Raw genomic sequence first — 19,673 nt, 5'->3', positions numbered from 1 at the left:
ATTTGGCTACAGATGCTTTGGGCTGATCATGATATCAGCTGTGATGGGCAGAACATTTGAGGCAGTAGGCCAAAATGGCATGACAAAGTACCAGATCTGACAAGAGTAATAATAAAGTATGAAACTTGCCATACCAACTAGAATGACACCAGTTGCTTCACATGCCTAGATAGAAAGGCCTGAGCATTAAACCAATAATTCCACCAGGAACCACTGTTTTATATCTCTTTTCTGTTGAATATCCTGTAACAAAATCACACTGAACACCAGTCTGTTTTGGCACTGTAGGGGAGGTTTTCTGGATCCGTGCCTGGGCTTGATGGATCATTTGGACACCTTGAATATGAGCACATTGGATGGATGGAACTTGTAAAAGAACTGTCTGATTTCTCCCCCCCCCCCAACCAACCAACCATTTAAATTGCAGGAAAATTGGTTGGGTTCCTTTTACAGTTATGTCCTCAGACCTGACTTATTTTTCCAGTATTTGTGTCTAGGAACAAACCCAGGGAAAATCTCCCCTTGTATACTGCAGAAAGCCAAGAGGAGTATAGAAAGTGGAGGGATGAAATCAAAAAGGAAATTAGGAAAGCAAAGAGAAGGCATGAAAGAATATTGGCAAGCAAAATCAAGGTGAACCCAAAGATGTTTTATCAATACATAGAGTAAGAGGATAAATAAGGAGAGTAGGGGCCCACAAAAGACCAAAAAGGTAACCTGTGTGTAGGCGCGGAAGATGTTGGTATGATTCTTAATGAATACTTTTCATCTGTCTTCACAAAAGAGGGGGGTGATTCAGATATTGTAGTTAAGGAGGAAGAGTGTGAAGTATTGGATGTGATAAACATAGGGAGAGCGTGAAGTATTAATGGGATTAGCATTCTTGAAAGCTGATAAATCACCAGGGCCGAATGAAATGTACCCAAGGCTGTTAGAAGCAAGAGAGGAAATAGTAGAATGTCTGACCGTCATTTTCCAGTCCTCACTGGATACAGGTGTGGTGCCAGAGGATTGGAGAACTGTTAACGGTGTACCTCTGTTTAAAAAGGGAACGAGGGATAGACTGAATAATTACAGGCCAGTCAGTCTAACCGCAGTAGTGGGCAAATTATTGGAATCTAGTCTGAGAGACAGGATAAGCTGTCACTTAGAAAGGCACAAGTTAATCAAGGATAGTCAGATTGGATTTGTTATGGAAAGATCTTGTTTGACCAACTTGATCTAATTTTTTGAAGAAGTAACAAGGAAGATTGAGGGTAGCGCAGTTGATGTGGTCTATGTGGATTTTAGCAAGGCTTTTGACAAGGTCCCACATGGCAGACTGATTTGAAAAAAAAAATTTCATGGGATCCAGGGAAATGCAGCAAGCTGGATACAAAATTGGCTTAGTGGCAGGAAACAAAGGGTAATTGTTGACGGGTATTTTTGCGACTGGATGGCTGTTTCCAGTGCCGTTTCGCAGGGCTCAGTACTAGGTTTCCTGCTTTTTGTGGTATAAACAATTTGGATGTAAATGTAGGGGGCACGATTAAGAAGTTTGCAGACAACACAAAGATTGGCCGTGTGGTAGATAGCAAGGAGGATAGCTGTTGGCTGCAGGAAGATATTGATAGACTGGTCAGATGGGCAGAAAAGTGGCAAATGGAATTCAACCTGGAGAAGTGTGAGGTGATGCATTTGAGGAGGTCAAACAAGGCTAAGGAATACACACAAAATGGGAAAATACTGAGAAATGTAGAGGAAGTGAGGGACATTGGAGTGAATGTCCACAGATCCCGGAAGGTAGCAGAACAGGTCGACAAGGTGGTTAAGAAGGCATATGGAATCCTTTCCTTTATTAGCCGAGTTATAGAATATAAGAGCAGGGAGTTATGCTGGAACTGTATAACTGATTGGTTAGGCCATAATTTGAGTACTGTGTGCCGTTCTGGTTACCTCAGTACAGAAAGGATATAATTGCAGTAGAGAGGGTACAGAGGAGATTTATGAGGATGTTGCCAAGATTGAAAAAATGCAGCTATGAGGAAAGTTTGGATAGGCTGGGGTTGTTCTCCTTGGAACAGAGAAGGCTGATTGTAATGTATAACATTTTGAGGGGCCTGGATAGAATGGAGGTGAAGGGCCGAGTCACCTTAGCAGAGAGGTCAGTGGCTTGGGGGCATAGATTTAAAGTGATCAGTAGAAAAATTAGAGGAGATGAGAAAAAACTTTTTTACCCAGACGGTGGTGGGGGTCTGGAACTCACTGCCTGAAAGGGTAGTTAAGATAGAGACCCTCAACTCATACAGAAGGAGTCTGGATATGCACCTGAAGTGCCGTAATCTGCAGGCCTATGGACCAAATGCTGGCAGGTGGGATTAGAATAGGTGGATTGTTTTTCGGCTGGCACGGACACTGAGTCAAGTGACCTCTTTCTGTGCCTTAAGCTTTCCCTGATTCTATATGAAATCATTGGTGACTTAAACAAGACTGGTTAACTTTTGTTGCAGAATATGCATGAGCTAAGAAACAATGGTCAGAAAAGCCCAGCAGTGAGATGGATGCATAGCATTGGAGATGAGGGAAAGATCCAGGACTGAATTACTAGGCAGGCTGACTTCAGTTGTTAATGGCCATTCAGAATACTAAAGGACTTGATTGTAATGCCGGTCAGATTGAAAAAAAAATAAAATAAAAACATAGAATTGAAGAGTAAAGAAGTTATGCTAGTGTTGTATAGTGAACCTTGGTCAGACCACACCTGGAGTACTGCGTACAGTTCTGGTCACCATATTAGTAAAAAAAAAAAAGAGGCGCTGGAGAGGCTGCAAAAAGACTTAAAAGGACTTGCAAGGAATATCAGGAGACAATGAATAGGGTGGGTCTCTTTTTGTCTTGAAAAAGGGAAAGCTCAAGGGTGATCTAATAGAGGTTTTTAAAATTATGAAAGGTTTTGATAGAGTAGACACAGAGAACATTTCCACTCTAATCTAATCTAATCTAATCTAAAACTTGTAGGGAAGGGTAAGACTAGACGCCTTCAATATAAGATAATATATCCAATAAATCAAATGGGGAATTCAGAAGAAACCTCTTTACACAAAGAGTGGTCAGGATGTGGAACTTGCTACCACAGGGAGTGTTTTTGCTAATGGTATAGATGCATTTAAGGAGAGGCTAGACAAACAGATGGAAGAGAAGGGAACAGAGGGTTAATTTACATGAGGAAAGAGGGGAGGAGGCTCAAGTGAAGCATAAGTGGGCTGAATGGCCTGTTTCTGTTCTGTATATCCTATGTAGTCCTAAGTAAATGCTGGAAATACTCAGCAGGCTTGGCAGTTTTTGTGGGGAGGGAAATAGTTAATGGTTCAAATCGATGACCTTTCATCAGAGCAACTGAGCCATTGCTGATGGTGAATGCTGGAGGTTAGCAAGAATGTCAATCTCAGAAGAGTGGAAGTTAGTTCATTGCTTGCCAAAGGGTTAGGGGAGTGACAGGATCATAAGAAGTAGGAGTAGGCCATGTGACCCATCGAACCTGCTGCACCATTCAAACAGATCATGGCTGATCACTTACCTCAACGCCATTTTCCCCACTATCCCGAGATCCCTTGATAACATATAGTATCTAGAAATCTATCGATTTCTGTCTTGAACAGGCTCAATTATTGAGCTTCCACAGCCCTCTGAGGTAGAGAATTCCACAGATTGACCACCCTCTGAGTAAAGAAATTCCACCTCATCTGGGTCTTAAATGGCCTTCCCCTTATTCTGAGACTGTGTTCCCTTGTTCTAGACTCACCAGCCAGAGGAAACATCCTATCCACATCTACTTTGTCACGCCCTATAAGCTTCAATGTGATCACACCTCATTCTTTGAAACTCTAAAGAATACAGGCCCAGTTTCTGCAATGTGTCCTCCTAAGACAATCTTGCCATCCCAGGGATTAGTCTGGCTTACCTCCGTTGCACTCCCTCTATAACAAGTATAGCCTTCCTTAGATAAGGAGACCAAAACTACACAATACTGCAGGTGTGGTCTCACCAAGGCTTTATACAATTGAAGCAATGCATCTTGACGCCTGCACTTAAATCCCCTTGCAACAAAGGCCAGCGTACCATTTGTCCCCTTAATTGCTTGCTGCACCTGCATACTAGCTTTTAGTGACTCATGGACAAGGACATCCATGTCTCTTTGGACATCAACACTTCCCAACCTTGCACCATTTAAGAAATATTCTGTCTTTCTGGTTTTTTTTTCTACCAAAGTGGATCACTTCACACTTATTCACGTTGTATTCCATCTGCCATATTCTTGCCCATTCACTTAGCCTGTCCAAATCCCCTTGAAGCCTCCTTGCATCCTTCTCACAACTTGCATTCCCTCCTAGTTTTGTGTCATCAGCAAATTTGGAAATATTACAATTGGTCCCCATATCCAAATCATCTATATAGATTGTGAACAGATGTGACCCAAGCACAGATTCTTGCAGTACCCCACTAGTAACAGCCTGCCATGCTGAGAATGACCCATTTATTCCTACTCTCTGCTTTCTGTCTGTTAACAAATTCTCAGTCCATAGCCGTATATTACCCCTAATCCCATGTGCTCTAATTTTGTTGACTACCCTCCTATGTGGGACCTTATCAAAAGCCTTCTGAAAATCCAAATACACTACATCCACTGGTTCTCCTTTATCTCTGCTACAAGTAACATCCTCAAAAAACTCTTAACAGGTTTGTCAAACATGATTTCCCTTTCATAAATCCAGATTGACTCTGCCCAATCATATTATTTTCCAAGTGCCCAGTTATCTCATCCTTTATAAATCTCTCTGTCTCTCTCCATCTCACTCCCTTCTTAAATATTGGGGTTATATTTTATAGTCTGCAGGAACCCTTCCAGAATCTTTAGAATTTTGAAAACTAACCGCCAATGCAGTCACTATTTCTATAGCCACCTCCTTCAATACTCTAGAATGTAGCTCATCTGATCCAGCTGATTTATCTAATTCCAATTAATTTTTCAAGTATTACCTCTTTATTGATACTAGTTACTTTCATTTCCTAATTTTTACAAGTCACTTGGTTCCCTAGTATTTCTGGGAGATTTTCTGTGTCTTCATCCGTGAAGACAGACACAAAGTAATTGTTTAGTGTCTCCGCCATTTCCTCATTCTCCACCGCGAACTCTCCTGTCTCCACTTGCAATGGACCCACAATCGCCCTTGCTAGTCTTTTTTCCTTTTCACATACCTAAAGAAGCTTTTACTGTCTACCTTTGTTTCCAGCTAGCTTGCATTCATAATCTCTTTTCACTTTCTTTATCAGTATCTTGGTCCTCCTTTTGGACTCTAAATTGCTCCCAATCCTCCAGCTTACCACTTTTATGGCGACCTTATGAGCTACTTCCTTTGATACAATGCAATCTTCAACTTCTTTTGTTAGCTACTGTTAATTCAACTTTTGTGTTGGGTTTTAGTGTCTTAGAGGAATGGATTTTTGTTATAAACCATGTAATACTTCTTTAAATACTAGCCATTGCCTGTCTACTGTCAAATCCTTTAATGTATTTTTCCAATCCACCATAGCCAACTTGTCTCATAGCTTCATAGTTCCCTTTAGTTCATTCTGAAACTAGGGTTTTAAATGTGAACAGTTTGTCTCTTTCAAACTTAATGTAGAATTCTAACATATTGTGGTCACTATTTCCTAATGGCTTGTTTACAGCATGGTTATTCATTAGCCCTTTCTCATTGCATGATCCTAAATCTAAAATACCCCGATCCCTAGTTGGTTCTTCAACATAATGCTTCAGAAACCCACCTTGTACACACTCCAGGAATTCATCCTCCACAGCATTAGTGCTAATTAGGTTTACCCAATCTATATGTAAATTGATGTCACCCATTATTACTGTATTGCCCATGTTACATACAGCTCTAATTTCCCAATTTATACCATGCCCAACATTACCACCACAGTTTGGTGGCTTATGAACAGCTTCCACCAATGTTTGCTGCCCCTTTCTGTTGCTTCACTCCACCCAAACTGATTCTACATCTTGTTCCTTCGATCAAAGATCCTCTCTCACTCATGTACTGATCTTGTCCCTTATTAAGAGCACTACCTCACCTCCTTTTTCCCTTCTGCCTATCCCTCCTAAATGATATTACAACCAAGGTGGGAGGAGTGCACTGTTAATTCAGTTCCACTTCTCCACAGGTCACAACATTTAAATTTTTTCCACTTACTGAAACAGTCAATCAGATACTCTATTTCACCTCAGAATAAAGCACACCAACCAGGTTTCTTTAATAAACAAACAAAATTATCTGTTTATTATAAATCAAGTCTCAACCAATAATGAAGTAAAACGTACACGCAAATGGAAATATTAAAGCCTTTTATTTTATCCTAGCCCTCACATGCACACTCACATGTACAACAGGTTAACCAGGGGGAAAAAAGGATTTTTGTTTGCAGCTGTTACAACTAAATAGAAGGAATAACAAAAACACTTATGCTGAAAAGAAGGTATGGAAGGACGTCCTTTGTTTTGGTGAGGTGTCCCCAAGGGGAATGGGCGACAGTCAATGGGATCTTCCTAGAACAGTTCTTTCCGGGTGATATTGATGATCAGTCTGGGTAGGCTTCCAATAGATGCAGCAGAAGAAGCAGCAACAAGGATTTTCTTAGGTATATAGCAGCAATGCGGCAGTAAAGGATTCTTCAAATAGAGGAGGAAATAGTAAAAACACTTGATGCAGGGATTCTTCAAAGAGAGGCTGATATCAGCAGTCTTCTCCTGGCAGGCACGCAGCAACTGACTTTTTGTAACAGTTCAAAATGAAACCAAAACTGTTCAGATGCAAGTCCTGTGACATCTATAAATCCTGGCCTGCCACTCCTTTGCAAACATTTTTCCAAAGTCACAAGCACAACCCCTGCTGGGTTATTTGGACACAGGTGCCTTCCAGTCTGTTTACATTTCACTCCATCCCAAACCTTCTGTTGACCTTTTTTAATAAAAAAAACACACAGTTCAGCAATCTCCAGATGAATCAATGTCCAGGATTCAACTATAAGTTCTTTGAAACATATTTTACAAAAGAAACAGAAGCAATCTCGTAACAATGACTAATATCCCTGGATATTCAGTTCCCAGTTCTGATCACCCTGTAACCACGTTTCTGTAATGGCAATGAAATTGTACCCATTTACTTCCATTTGTACCTTCAAATCATCTACCTAGTTGCGAATGCTGCATGCATTCAGATAGCGTACCCTTAACTTTGTCTTAACATTATTCCTTATTCCGATCCTATTTGATGTTTGTCTTCATCTCGTCTGCCTTCCAGTTTTGCGCACTTCTTCTCTACTTCCTGTTCCTGGTTTTGCTTTCCTCCAATCTGAGATCCCTCTCAGGTTCCCAACCCCTTGACAGTTTAGTTTGACCGCCTATGTTGGGGAGGGTTTAATGTAGTGGGTGAGGGAAAAGTGACTTGAATTCAGATGATTCAAAGGAGCTGAGGCGTATGCATCTCTCTTTTGGATCAAAACTTGGAGTAGAAAATATAAAAGGGAAATTGAAAAAGACTCAAAGAAGTGGCTGCTTGGGGCTCGATGAAAAGGACGGGATGGATGGAGATTAAATGGGTACATTTGTATCAAATGGAAATGGTATATATGGTTGGGATATTTGAGACAGCAGTAAGTTGTGAATTCTAGCCTCTCATTTTGTGTTTCAGAGATAAGCTAATAAATTCCAGAAAACATGCATTCAGGCACAACTGTTGTGTAGCTTTACTGGGATTTTCGTAGGGTTTAAGATTACTTGAAGGGACGTGATTCTGTATCTCTCCAGAAGTACCAGTGGTGGGTGGTTAGGAAATGTCACGACTATCTTCAGTAAACTGCTTTTCTTATTTCAGTTTCCAAACAATACCTTGAGGTATCTTGTGGGTGCCAAGCAGAGACAGAAACCATGGTATTATACATGATCTTGTGAAATTTAATATAGAATTGATCTGAAAAATAAAATTATATTGTTTTCTGGATTTTGTGATGCCCTTAACACTCGTGAGTGGCTGAGGCATACCATGATGTGACTAAGTTAGTAGCCTAGAATCTGGACTCTTTCAGATAGCTGCGGACATATAGAAACACATCTACAGCGAACTGAAAAAGATTTCAGACTCTGTGCCACTGTATTTGTCACAGCATGATGTGCCTCAGTCACTCATAGGAATGTCAGAGATAATATAAAATCTTCCCTGGTGATCTTTTTGTACCTTGTATAATGGTCATGCATTTTGTCCACAAGCAAAGCAGTTAAAACCATTAACTTAATCTCTACTGGGATCAGATTGAGCCTCTGGAGATCAACCCACAGACAAATGATATCAACAGAGCTATATAGATCTCAACAACACTAACTTGAATTTAAATAGCACCTATTAACATACTAAAACGTCCCAAGCACTTCACAGGAATGCTAGCAAACAAAATTTGACATTGAGCCACATAAGGAAACATTAGGGCAGATGACCAGAAGATTGGTCAGAGGTAGGTTTTAAGGAGCCTCTTAAATGAGGAAAGAGGGGTGGAGAGGTTTTGGGAGGGAATTCCAGAGCTTAGGGCCTCGGGAACTGAAGGCACCTCTGCTGATGATGAAACAGTTAAAATCTGGGGTGCTAAAGATGCCAGGACTCGGAGTACAGATATCCTGGAGGGTTATTGGGATGGGGGCGATTACAGAGATAGGGAAGGATGAGGCCATGGAGGGATTTGAAAAGGAAGATGAGAATTTCTAACTTGAGGCATTACTTAAGAGAGGCAACAAAGGTCAGCGAGCAGAGGGGTGATGGATGAATGGAATTTAGTGCGAGTTAACACACGGGCAGCAGAGTTTTGGATGACCTCAAGATTATGGAAGGTAGAAGCTGGGGGCCTGGCTAGGAGTGTGTTGGAATAGGGTCATAGAACTTTTTTTTGCATTTGTTTAACAACAGTGTGCCTTTAAGACTCTGTTTAAAAAACAGTGCCCCTTTTAAAAACTAAGGGGCACACTGTGCCAGCAGCTGCACCTGTTTCCTAGGCAACAGCAGGAACGAGAGGAGGTCACATGGTATATTGTAATTTTTGACTGTGTAAAAGACTGGCTTAAACCAGTTTGATCCAGAAACCAGTGAAGTGTGCTCTGAAGCAAGAAGCGTTCTATATCTCAGCAGAAAAATCTACATGAGCTACAGGCTGTGTTATTGTTTAAACAGAAAAAAAAACCTCTGGGAAAAGAACATTTGTATTGTTGAAGGTAGCAAATTCCTCTTTTTAATTCCAAACTTTGAGGTCTTGGCCTCAGAAGTGACTCTCTGTTGTCTGTGTGTGTTTGCTGGAATTCTCAGTAAAGTTTCTACTGAGAAACTACCAATTTTAAAATCCAAATAGACCTGTTGCTATACTCCTTGTTGAAAGAACTGTGTGACACCTGCTGCAACCAAAGTGTTTTGAACGCCTGTCCCTTAGGGTCTGTTCGTCGAACTCGCCTGGAGACTTTGAGTGGCATCTGACTGTTCTACTCTCGGACACCTCACCAACTGGGAACGTAACCCACAAAAGCTTACAACCCAGCTACTTATTTATTCTTACCGATTATTTTAAAATTGGTTAACTGTTGTTTTTGCATGCATGTGTATGTGCAGTAGGGTTAGGATAAATGTGAAGTTATAAAGTCTTTTAGACATAGGTTTATCTCAATAGTGTTTGATTTAATTTAGTAATAAATAGTTAATTTATTGTTTAAGGATAACTGGTTTGGTCTGTTTTATTCTGGGGGGGGGGGGTTAATAAAAGGTTTAGTTACACTAATTTCCAGTAGGTAGGGAAACTTGAATAATATGCTATGACCTGTGGAGCAGTGGGACTGAATTGACAGTGCATTACTCCCGCCTCGGTCGTAACAAAGGCATCGATGGGGGTTTTGTCAAATGAGCTGAGGCAGGGGCAGAGTTGAGTGATGTTACAAAGCTGTAAAAAAGCTATCTTGGTGATGGTGCATATATATTGTTGTGAGCTCATCTCTGGGTCAGATATGACACCAAGTTTGCGAACAGTCTGATTTAGCCTCAGACTGTTGTCAGGGAGCGGGATGGAGTCGCTGGCTAGGGATTGGAGTTTGTGGCGGGGACCAAAGACAGTGGCTTCAGTCTTCCCAATATTTATTTGGAGCAAATTTCTGCTCATCCAATATGGATATGTTCAGCAGTCTGACAATTTGGAGACAGTGGTGGGGTTGAGAGGGGTGGTGGTGGAGTAGAAATAAAAACAGAAAATGCTGGAAATACTCAGCAGGTCTGGCAGCATCTGTGAAGGGAAACCGAGTTAACATTTCAGATCGATGACTGCACCCAGCTATACTTTTGATTTAAAGGTTAATGTTCACGTTTTTGCTTGCTGTCCCTCGGGGACAGCTTATAGTTGAGAAATAGGGTACCAAGGATAGATCCTTGGGGGACGCCAGAGGTAATAGTGCGGGCTGGGAAGAGAAGCCATCGCAGGTGATATTCTGGCTATGACTGAATAGATAAGAATGGAACCAGGCGAGTGCTGTCCCACCCAGTTAGACAATGGAGAGGCGTTTGAGGGGGATGGAACAGTCTACCATGTCAAAATCTTCAGGCAGGTCGAGAAGTAACCTTTACCACTGTCACAGTCACATAGTCATTTGTGATTATGATGAGAGTTGTTTGATCTTGTGGCCAGGGCATTATTTGAAAATAAACTAAGACTTGCATTTTTATAGCGCCTTTCACGACTTCAGGATGTCCCAAAGCAATTTACAGCCAATGAGGTACTTTTCAAGTGTCGTCGCTGTTGTAGGAAATATGGCAGCCAATTTGCACACAGCAAGCTCCACAAACAGCAATGTGATAATGATCAGATAATCTATTTTAGTGATTGTTGATTGAGGGATAAATAATTGGCTGCGACACTGGGATAACTCCTCTGCTCTTAGAAATAGTGCCATGAGATCTTTTACATCCACCTTTAGAGAACAGACAGGGCATGGGTTTAGTGTCTCCCATCAAAGATGGCACCTCTGACAGTGCCGTACTCCACTGGAGTGTTGGCCTTGATTTTTGTGCTCAAGTCCTGGAGTGGAACTTGAACTCACAGTCCTCTGACTTGGAGGCAACAATGCTACCAGTTGAGCTACGGCTGACGTTTAAATTCATCAGCTTCATTTTTCATTATTGATAAGTCATTTATTTTAAAATTCATCATAGGCCTCTTTTTCTACCTCTTTAATGTCACCTGCTTTTGCCCCTTACTTGGCATATCTTCTTCTCTGTATCTAATGTCCTGTTCACTCATCGCGCCATGTGCTCACATTGCTACCTGGTCCATCAATGCTATGATTTTGAAATTCTCATCCTCATGGATTCACCTCTGTCTATCTCTGAACTTTTTCGGCTATATAATCCTTTGAGAATGCTCCATTCCCACCACTCTGGTCACTTTTATGCATTCCCCCTCTCCCTTCATCTCTCTGTTGTAAGCTGCACTGCAGCCATCTAGGCCCCAAGCTGTGGAATCCCCTCCCTAAAGCATTCTACCTTTCACACCCCTGCTCCCATTTTAAGATCTCCTAAAACCTACCTTCTTGACCAAGTTTTTAATTCAAGTTTTAATTTTTGTTTAATTTAGACTTCTTCCAAGTGCCTTGGGGCATTTTGCTTATGTTGAAGGTGCTATGTAAGTCTAAGTTGTTACTAAAGCTCAAGTATTTCCAGTGGAACAGGGGCATATGTCAAGAAATCAATAATGTCCAGCTTTTTTGCAACATTTATTTTCTACTTGTTATGGTGGGTGGGAGTGAAATGGATTTTTCATTTTGTATTGGACTGGATCTCCACAGGTATGTTTCTTTAACTTGATTTGCACAGCTGACTGGGGAAAAAAAAGCTTTTTTTTATTCGTTCGTGGGATGTGGGTGTTGCTGGCTAAGCCAGCATTTATTGCCCATCCCTAATTGCCCTTGAGAAGCTGGTGGTGAGCTGCCTTCTTGAACCTTCGCAGTCCTTGGGATGTAGGTACACCAGCAATGCTGTTAGGAAGGGAGTTCCAGGATTTTGACCCAGCGAAAATGAAGGAACGGCAATATAGTTCATGTCAGGATGGTGTATGGCTTGGAGGGGACCTTGCAGGTTGTGGTGTTCCCATGCATCTGTTGCCCTTGTCCTTCTAGATGGTAGAGGTTGCAGGTTTGGAAGGGGCTGTCGAAGGAGTCTTGGTGAGTTGCTGCAGTGCATCTTGTATATTGTACACACTGCTGCCACTCTGCGTCGGTAAAGGTGGTGGATGTGGTGCCAACCAAGTGGGCTGCTTTGTCCTGGATGGTGTCAAGCTTCTTGAGTGTTGTTGGAGCTGCACCCATCCAGGCAAGTGGTGAGTATTTGACCACACTCCTGATTTGTACCTTGTAGATGGTGAACAGGCATTGGGGAGACAGAAGGTGAGTTACTCGCCGCAGAATTCCCAGCCTCTGGCCTGCTGTTGTAGCCACAGCATTTGTGTGACTGGTCCAATTCAGTTTTTGGTCAATGGTGACCCCCCCAGGAATCTGATACTGTATGTTGTCCAGGTCTTGCTGCATATGGTCATGGACTGTTTCAGTATCTGAGGAGTCGTGAATGGTGCTGAACATAGTGCAATCATAAGCGAACGTCCCCACTTCTGACCTTATGATGGAGGGAAGGTCATTGATGAAGCAGCTGAAGATGGTTGGGCGTAGGACACTACCCTGCGGAACTTCTGCAGTGATGTCCTGGGAGTGAGATGATTGACCTTCAATAACCACATCCACCCTCCTTTGTGCTAGGTATGACTCAGTTTCCAAACAGGGGAGAGTTCCCCCCCTCCACCCCCCGATTCCCATTGACTCCAGTTTTGCTAGGGCTTCTTGATGCCATACTCTGTCCAATGCTGCCTTGATGTCAAGGGCAGTTACTCTCACCTCGCCTCTTGAATTCAGCTCTTTTGTCCATGTTTGGGCCAAGGCTGTAATGAGGTCAGGAACTGAGTGGCCCTGGCGTAACCCAAACTGAGTGTCGGTGAGCAGGTTATTGCTGAACAAGTGCCGCTTGATAGCACTGTCGACCCCTAGCATCACTTTCTTGATGATCAAGAATAGACTGATCAGGCGGTAATTGGTTGGGTTGGATTTGTCCTCCTTTTTGTGTACAGGACATAATTGAGCAATTTTCCACATTGCAGGATAGATGCCAGTGTCGTAGCTGTACTGGAACAGCTTGGCTCGGGGCGCAGCTAGTTCTGGAGCACAAGTCTTCAGTACTACAGCCGGAATGTTGTCGGGGCCCATTGTCTTGGCAGTATCCAGTGCCTTCAGCTGTTTCTTGATATGTGAAGTGAATCTGATTGGCTGAAGACTGGCATCTGTGATGCTTGGGACCTCGGGCGGAGGCTGAGATGGATCATTCACTTGGCACTTCTGGCTGAAGATGGGTGCCGATGCTTCAGCCTTGTCTTTTGCACTGTTGTGCTGGGCTCCCCCATCGTCGAGGATGGGGATATTTGTGGACCCTCATTCTCCTGTTAGTTGTTTAATTGTCCACTGCTAATTCACAACTGGATGTGGCATGACTGCAGAGCTTAAATCTGATCCGTTGGTCGTGGGATTGCAGAGTTCTGTCTGTCACATGATGCTTCTGCTGTTTGGCGTGCAAGTAGTCCTGTGTTGTAGCTGCACCAGGCTAACCCCCAATTTCTAGGTATGCCTGGTGCTGCTCCTGGCGTGCCCTCCTGCACTCTTCAATGAACCAAGATTGGTTATCTGGCTTGATGGTAATGCCAGAGTGGTGGATATACCGGGCCATGAGGTTGCAGATTGTGGTTGAATGCAATTCTGCTGCTGCTGATGGCCCACAGTGCCTCATGGATGCCCAGTTTTGAGTTGTTAGATCTGTTTGAAATCTATCTCATTTAGCACAGTGGTAGTGCCACGTAACATGATGGTGGGTGTCATCAATGTGAAGGTGGGACTACTTCTGCATAAGGACTGTGTGGTGGTCACTCCTACCAATACTGTCATACACAGATGCATCTGCGACAGGTAGATTGGTGAGGGCAAGGTCAAGTATGTTTTTCCTCGTTGGTTCTTTTAGCTGCCGCAGACTCAGTCTAGCAGCTATGTCCTTTAGAACTTTGCCAGCTCAGTCTGTAGTGGTGCTACCGAGCCACTCTTGATGGACATTGAAGTCCCTCACCCAGAGTACATTCTGTGCCCTTGCTGCCTTCAGTGCTTCTTCCAATTGGTGTTCAACGTGGAGAAGTACTGATTCATCAGCTGAAGGGGGGGGGGTGGGGGGCAATAGGTGGTAATCAGGAGGTTTCCTTGCCCATTTTTCACCACCTGCCATGAGACTTCATGGAGTCAGTAGTCAATGTTGAGGACTCCCAGGGCAACTCCCTCTCTTCCCCCACCACTTCCCGACTGTGCACTACTGTGCTGCCACCTCTGGTGGGTCTGTCTTGCCGGTGGACAGGACGTACCCGGGAATGTGATCGTGGTGTCAGGGACCTTGGCTGGAATTTTACACCACCCCAGCAAACCAGATGGTGGTGGGGGCGCGGGCGGGGGTGGTGGTTTGCATAAAATTGAGCGGGAGGCTTTGGAAGGCCTTCCCGACCTTCTCCCAGCTCTGCCCCACTTTACGTGGGCTGGGGGTGGGTGGGGCGGGAGGGAAACGGGCTGCCCACCCCAGGCCAATCAAGGCCCTTAATCAGCCACCTCAGAGCCTTCGTCCCACCTCCACGGGGATTTTACCTGTGGCAAGTGGGCATCTGGGAGACGTGAAAGACCGCCCACTGAAAACTGGCAGTCTCTCAGCGCCCCGGGGGTGGGCCTTGATAAACGGGCACAGGGTGCCTGATTGAGGGCCGCGCCACTTCCCCCAACAACCTCTAAGACCCGAGACACCCCCTCACACAACCACCCTTGCCTTGCCGGGGTGTGACTGATCACCCCGGCGAGGCAACCCTAATTTACCTGTAGTCCTGGCTCCATGTCCTCAGCTGGGTTGCAGTTTCAGCAGTGGCCGCTGCTTCCGGTGGCACTGCTGGGACTAAGATTGGCCGGCAGCTCAATGAGGTGGGGCTTCCTCCCTCAAGCGGGTGGAAGTCCTTCCTCTGAACAATTAAAGCCCGGGGTCCTGTAAAATGCGGGATGGATTCCCGGGCCTGGTGGAAGTGGGTTCGCCAGTGACTTTTACGTCAGTGGCCAGCTCCTGTCCGCCTGGCATAAAATCCATCCCATTGTCTGTAAGGTATGATTCCGTGAGTATGACCATGTCAGGCTTATAAATTGGTGGTGTTGCAGAAATCTTAATGTGAAACTTGCCGGAAAGTACATGGCAGCTTAATTGTACATATTTGTTCAGTAGGTTTACATATTTCAAGATCAAGTGCTGAGCCTGGTTTTTTTTTCTACTCTGTTTTGAACATTGATTTATTGACACACTGGTGCATTTTGTGAGTATCATCTCTGGCCAGAACTCAAGTTGGTGGTGGTGTGTAACAGAAGTAGGGAAGTGAGAATGACTTCTGACTGTGGAAGGATTGGATTCTGTCTCATGCCATAGTGGAGTCTTGTGAGAGATCAAGTTGGCATGTGGCCCACATAATGAGTACCCCTACTTTAGAGGTGCAAGTAGATGCAGCTTTGTTGCTCAGATCTATAGGAACAGGAGTAGCCCCCAGGCCTGCTCCACCATTCAATGAGATCATGGGTGATCTGTGAACGTACTCCATATTGTGCCTTTACCCATTTATCCCTTAATATATTTCATGATCCCCGTGGAGATCACAAACCAAAAGAATCCAATCCACCCCAATTTAGGACACGAGAAAAAATCCAAAACAACAAGATTTCACTTTTATAAATTTTACTTCAACGCTTAAACCAAAACCAACAAAACTGAAACATGAAGTAACGGTTAAGGTTGATATATATTTCTGAAAGATTGCATGTTGTTAATTATCAGATGTAAGAAAGATAGTTCTCTCAATTCTTCTGAGAAGTCCACTCGGCAAAGATAGTACTACTTAGAGCCACAGAGTCCTTCAGGTCTTGAACTTTTCAAGTAGATCTCTAAATCCGGTCTTCCAAGAAGCAAATGCCGATTTCCATGCGATAGCAGTTTCCTGGCAATCCGAACTGTACCGATTTCTGTCTCCACCCAAAGTTTGCACCCTTCTGGAACTTATATGGTTTCTAACAACTGTCCTGATGACGTAGCTCCACCAGTGTTGCCTTAAGTAACTCTAAGTCACTGAAAACAGCTCCAGCAACTTGTACTCTACTCACTGAACGACAGCTCCCAGAATCAAGTCTTTGTTTTTAAAGCCAATAGCTCCCAGCTTGTTTCAGTTCAGCAGTGTTACTTTAGAACAACAGCTGGCTGTTTGAGCTTCCACCCATTGCAGAGTATTCTTCTAAATTGAAACCTGAGCTCCAGTCACATGTCTCTGGTCATACCTTTGTTTGTAGGACTGTTTGCTTTAGCTTTCAGTTTCTTTTTCCAGTAAATGACTGTCTCAGGAAAAAAAATACAAGCTTTGAATCCCGGAATCAGACCACCTAGCAGTACATTCAACAAGTCATCAATTCAGATAAGGTCTGCAGACGCCCCTCCACTGGTCTTGCACCTTGGACACAACCACACCTTGGTCAACAAAAATCCATCAATTTTAGATTTCAAATTAACAATTGATATCCATTGCCATTTGCAGAAAAGAGTTCAGACTTCTACCACCCTTTGTGTGTACGTGTTTTCTCATTTCACTCCTGGAAGATCTGGCATCGGTTTTTATGCTGTGCCCCTCGTTCGCGACTCTCCTTCCAGTGGAAATAGTTTATATCTACCCTTTCTGTTCCCCTTTTTAATATCTTGAAATCTTCAATCAAATCATCCCTTAACCGCCTAATTTCCAGGCAGTACAACCCTAGTTTGTGGTAACCTCCTCGTAATTTAACCCTTGGAACCCAGGTATCATCCTGGTAAATTTACACTACGCTCCCTCTGAGGCCAATATATCCTTCCTAAGGTGTGGTGTTCAGAGTACTCCAGATGTGGATTGACTTCTGCTTCATTGTGTTCTATCCTCTAGATACTATTGTTTCGCATACTATTAATTTTGTCAGTCCCTGTCCCTGATTCAGGATGTGTTTCCTTGAGGTGTCTGGCATGCTGACCTCTCCCTCTACTGTAAATACTGATAAGTAATTATTTAACATGTCTGCCATTTCCTTATTTTCATTAACTATCCCAGTTATCAGTTTTCAAGAGGCCCACATTTCTTTTTCTTCCAACAACAACTTGTCTTTTCCTAATATAACTTAAAAAGTCTTTGATTTTGAAACCCCTTGCGAGTTTCTTTGCATACTCCCTTTTTGTAGCTCTAAACACAAGACAACTGTTGAGTCTGTCCATTGTGCAATTGAAGTATTTATTTGTGTAACAGTATTGCATCTTGCATGACTGCGTAGAACGTTGCTGGCCAGGAGTCCCATGAGGGTTTACACCTTTGAGTTTGTTCTTTTTCCCTTTCTTTCTTCCTTGCCCTGTCCACTTGGAATCTTTAATAGCTTACTTGGGAAGATGTTTTGGGGTTCTGTTTTTTTTTGGGTGGGGGTGTGGGTATGTACTTTATGTAGGAGGCAGATATAAGAAATGTTGAGGTGTGAAATTGAATCCTGGGGGAGAAGAAAAATTTAGAGTTTGCATGTGCTAAGGTCTATTTGATTCACCTTGCTTTTAAAAATGAGTGCAGAATTTTGTGTACATTCGTTTGTTTGAATGTGCTTTACGCTATATACAATTGAGCATTTGGAGAACTGGTCAACTGCATTAATCCTAGGATTTTCCCATCAGCTTCAGGTGTGTATTTCAAAACTAAATAAATCCTTTGATTACAAGCGGAGTATATGTTGGAGCCAACTTTTTCTTGTTAATCATTGCTCTTATTTATTTTGATTTCCTTTCTCCTTCCCACTTTATTTTGCCAACATACTGAGTCACTAGGAAGCACTGAGCAGCAAAACACACAGCAGCAGAGTACATCAGGAGAAAGGAGTTTAAAAAGAGCACGGGAATCACCAGCAGAGATATAGCAGCAGAGCACATCAACAGCACAGCACACGATTGGAAAGAAAAATCGAGGTGTGACATCACAGGTAAGCAGGTAGGTGATTGGCTGGGTGAGACTTTGGAGCTACAAACAGCACAAGGGGGAGAGAGTGGCGAGGCACAGGGAGCTAGTCGGTGAGTATTTGGTGGGTATTTTCTTAGATTTAACTGTTAGTAGATATTTAAAAAAAAAATTTCTCTAAGTAGAAACTAAAATACCAGTAGTTGGTAGGTGGTTACTCGTTTGTTCTATTTATAACCATTTTATTGTGTTTATTTAACTTCCAATTTTAGTGCAGTAGATAAATAATTTGAGGCATGGCGGGGCTGCTCACACCTGTCGAATGCACATCCCTCCAGGCCCCTATCCATGTCCTGGACAACTACATGTGCAGGAAGTGCCACCAAATGCAAAAACTTGAGAGCCGAATCTTGGGACTTGAGGAGCAGCTGGTGTCACTGAGGTGCATTTGTGAGGATGAGAGCTACGTGGATAGCATGTTTCAGGAGGTGGTCACCGTGCAGCTTGAGAGCATTTAGTGAGGGACTGGGTGGCTGCCAGACAGACAAGAAAGGACAAGGCAGGTAGTGCAGGATTCCCCAGAGTGCATCCCACTTTGTAACCGTTATTCAGTTCTGAGTACCGATGGGAGAGAGAGTTCCTCTGGTGAGTGCAGCAAAAGTCATGACCAGAGCACTATGGGTGTGCAGGGAGGGAGGAGAAAAGACAAGAGAGCAATAGTGGTAGGGAATTCTATAGTTAGGGGAATAGACAGGTGTTTCTGTGGTTGCAGACGTGGTTCCAGGATGGTATGTTGCCTTCCTGGTGCAATGGTCATAGATATCATCGAGTGACTACAGAGCATTCTGGAGGGCAAGGGTGCACAGCCAGAGGTCGCAGTCCACATTGGTGCCAATGATATGGGTAGAAAAAGGGATGAGGTCCTGCAGGCTGAGTTTAGGGAGTTGGGAAAGAGATTAACAAGCAGGAGCTCAAAGGTAGTAACCTCCAGATTACTCCCAAGTACCTGTGCTAGTGAGTATAAAAATAGGAGAATATCCCAGATGAATGTGTGGCTGGAGAGGTGGTGCTTGAGGGAGGGCTTCAGATTTCTGGGGCATTGGGACCAGTTCTGGGGAAATAATTAGTCTGTTGCAATCTTATGGTAATATCCTGGTGATGCAGCCTGCTTCCAAGCCTCAATTTTTGAGTTGTACTTTGCAACTTCAATATTTATTTAAATGTAATATAGCTACCTGTCTATTCTGTGTATGTACACAGTTCTGCAGAATAGAGTTAATGGAACAGCAAATGATTTCTGTTGGTATAGTGATGTTGTATCTGCAGATAGGCTTGGAGGAAGTACTATAAACTGGAGGAAGATTTTACAGGAAATTATGTAATATGTGGGATGTGGTTGTCTGTGGGCACATTTGTAACCCTAAACTAGCAGCATGATGAAACTAATGTTGAAGAGCTACTGC

General features: G+C 43.3%; 1 protein-coding gene across 4 annotated transcripts in view; it reads left to right on the top strand.

The window, feature by feature from the left end:
• sh3kbp1 (SH3-domain kinase binding protein 1) overlaps window positions 1-19,673 on the top strand; it is a 316,125-nt gene that overhangs the window by 19,094 nt on the left and 277,358 nt on the right. Inside the window, exon 2 of one of the 4 annotated variants that reach the window (XR_010975811.1) lies at window positions 18,084-18,235. The exons of the other annotated variants lie outside the window; for them this stretch is intronic. The gene's annotated coding sequence lies outside the window, so the exon portion shown is untranslated. The remainder of the gene's footprint in view (window positions 1-18,083; window positions 18,236-19,673) is intronic. 4 annotated transcript variants of the gene reach the window in all.

The sequence above is a fragment of the Heterodontus francisci genome, chromosome 10 (assembly GCF_036365525.1).
Source record: "Heterodontus francisci isolate sHetFra1 chromosome 10, sHetFra1.hap1, whole genome shotgun sequence".
Taxonomy (NCBI): domain Eukaryota; kingdom Metazoa; phylum Chordata; class Chondrichthyes; order Heterodontiformes; family Heterodontidae; genus Heterodontus; species Heterodontus francisci.
This window is presented reverse-complemented; position numbering and strand designations above follow the sequence as displayed.